The following is a 3,440-nucleotide window of genomic DNA, read 5'->3' on the forward strand; positions in this document are numbered from 1 at the left end:
TCCAAGCCGTCCGATTAAACCAACGGACAACATATCCAAACCGTTAGATTTGAATCTCGATGACGTCATCATGACGTAGGCGCTGACATCGTCAAAAGTGTTGTCGATCTATGATTGGCTGCTTTTCTGGATTTTAAGGGAGCTTGTCTCCCACTCACAAAAGTGAAAAGGATTATTGACCGTTGGATCCCAATCCTCCATGTTGGCTTTAATATGATTTCATGAGATCATTAAGATTGGAATCATAACTGGATGCTCTACGACTTTTCAGAAGACTCAATCATCTAAATCATCCATGTAAAAAGACCAAAATGCCCCTACACCTTTCCAATGACGTATCTTTCTCATACGGAATCGGAACATGATGAAATCAAAACCGTTGGAAAGATTGTATTTTTGTCGTATGTTACATGTAGAACACTTCCTTTAAAAAATTCATCTTCAATGCCGAAACTACCCTTGACTGCCACAAATGCCGTAACTTCTTCATACGGTATCGGAATGTGACGGAAATCAAATGCACTGGACTAGGTAAATTAAATCTATCTTTTTCATTAAGAACCAATCTTCCAAAAATGTCATTTTCACTGCCGAAAATGCCCTCGATCGTAAATAGGCCAATTTTGCCAGTTTTGACCCAGAAACCCGCACCACCTATTAATGATGTATTAAATCACTCCATGCATACAAAGATGCTCTGTTATCTCATCGGTGACACTGGACACTGCCATGTCATCATTTTCATCCACGTCACCCAAACTGGCCACGTCATCACCGCCATGTCATCACCTCCATGTGGCCGAGTTGCCAACAAGGACAACCATAAAACAACACTTCTTCCTCTTAAAGGATAAGGTTTGAGCTCATGCAATTCTCGAGCTCTTGGCTCTTGTAGGAGGGAGCAAATGAAGCCTTTCACATCAAGGGAAAGTGGTAGACTCCAGATGAGTCTTATCTTCTTTTTCCACTCCCTTTTCAGGAGGACTCAAGGACTTGGCAATTCCTTAGATTGGATCAATGTTGTAGGATCACCAGAGCAAGACCCAGTCTCAATCGGTGCAATTTCTGCTATCCCAATGATGCAACTGTCTTGGTCACCTTCATTGACTAGCATTTTCTATTGTTCTACATTATGAGTCACCAAGTCGAGCTTGTTTTAAAAGAACACTTCAAATCCTGGTTTCATTTTTATTGCGATTTCATCAAACCATGGCTCTACATTTCCACAAAAGGGGATATCCTCTCCTTCTTTCACGAAGTACCCATTGATAGTAGGGTAGTAAGTGACGGAGATCTTCCTAGTCATCCTTAGCACTTTCTGCCCTTTAACAGCCGGAGGAGTATACCCGAGACCATTCTTTCCTTTGTTCACTGCCAAACTAGGCAGCTTTGGAACTCCTTGATGATATTTACCTAGTCCCATGCCAGAAAAATCTTACATATTCTTCATCATCTGATTCATTGATGGACTCCAGATGGCTTCATAGTTAGCTGGGACTTTCTCCTTTGGAGCTTCTTTGGCAATGGCTGTGCAAGTGGTGTCTAATTCAAAACCACTCAGTTGCACCACCTAGTCTTGTTCTTCCCCATTTTCAATGTTGGCCAAAGTGTTTACCACTTTAGGATATCTGGCTACTAAGACCACCTTTCCCTCATGAATGACCTTCATTTTTTGATGGAGACTAGAGGACACCGCCTTAGTAGGATGCAACCGAGGTCTCCCCAAGAGCATGTTAAAATTTGTCGGTATATCAATGACTTGGAAATCACATCAAACTTCATCAGGACAATCTTTATAGCAAGTGTAATGATGCCAAGGATCTTCCTCTTGGTATTATCGTATGCCCTCATGGTTTGGGTGGTCGGCCTCATTTCTTCCAAGTTGATGCCGATATTCTTTTCTGATCTCAATGGTAGAACATTTAAAGCGGACCCATTGTCAACAAGAACCTAGGGAACTACTTTGTCAAGGCATTCAACTGTAATGTGGAGAGCCTGATTGTGTTGGGTTTCCTTAGGAAGCTCAGAATATGAGAACATCAGGGACTGCATTGCATATATTGCTCCTATTATATGTACGAGGTGCATCAAATTTATCCTGATCGGCACTTGCACATTAGCAAGATACCTCAAAACTGCTTCACGGTGCGAAGGGGAAGCCATCAATAATCCCCAAATGGGGATATTTTCTTGGGACTTCTTGAGTTGAGCCAAGACTAGGTTCTCTAGCTCTTTCTTCATGCTACTAGTTCCGGCCTCATTAGCCCTTGGTTGTTCTACTACTAGCGCCTTGCCCTTGTAGTCTTTCCCACTTCTCATTTTCATCACATTGATTGGTTTTTTCATAGTAATATTTGTGGGATAACTACCTTCATCATCACTATTGGTTAGGGTGATTATCCCCACCATAGAATCATTTTCTTCTTCTGATTCTCCTTCCTTGCTTGGGGTGGGAAGTTGAGGACCTCCACAAATATCCAAATCCCTAGCTCATAGCTTCTTGACTACATTGGAAAGATATTGGAATGCAGCATCTACCACCTCCGTGAAAGTGTCATCTGGCCCTATTTCCTCTAGATCATCCAACTGCTTACGATAGTAACAATCGCTGACAGTTATTTCACCCAACATGTTATCAATTTCTTCCACCATTTCCTGCATTCTCCATGTGTTGGAGTACACTTCACATAGCTTTTCCTCCATCTCTAATGTTGATTCGGGTTCATCTAGATAAATTTACAATGGCTCTCTAGTTCCTTCATCACTTTCTGAATTTGATGTAAAATCATCTCCTCCCATGCAGAGGGAAGGGTAAATGCCACCTATCGGGTCAGCTATTAGATCATCACCACCAATAGCATAGATTGAGAAACATATCGGATGTTCTGGTGAATAATATTTTGACTCATCATTATAATCATTGTACCAAGGCTCTTGGCAGTCATTCAAGTCTGGATACCCATCATCCTTTCGAGAATCAAAGTCATCTCCATCCTTCTCATCTTCATTTTCAATCTCATTGTCATTATCATCATCCTCTTCTTTACTGATTTCCCCCTCACTTGGTTCTTCATCAGATTCTTCTGGACCATCAAATTCTCCTGTATCCAAATGCTCGCAGTATTCAGAGCGTATGGACCGAAGGATTTCCATAGGGTTGGTCTTGACATCACTAGCCCATAGTTGGACCAGTCCTGACTCATCATCCTCTGTGTCACTCCCTATGTGGATTAGGGAGGTGTATTCTTTGACCTGTTCCCCTATGGTCAATGTGGTTACCACTCTGAGACGATCAACTGTAATCTCTTCAATTACTTCTGGATTGTCTTCTGAAATTATAGCAAGCTGAATTAGAGAACTGGGATCACTCTCCTGGTCTTCCCCTAATGCATTTACTGACCCTATTGATGAAGTCATCTTTGGGGAATCTGGTAGTGCAA

Source organism: Macadamia integrifolia, unplaced genomic scaffold (genome assembly GCF_013358625.1).
Source record: "Macadamia integrifolia cultivar HAES 741 unplaced genomic scaffold, SCU_Mint_v3 scaffold952, whole genome shotgun sequence".
NCBI lineage: Eukaryota > Viridiplantae > Streptophyta > Magnoliopsida > Proteales > Proteaceae > Macadamia > Macadamia integrifolia.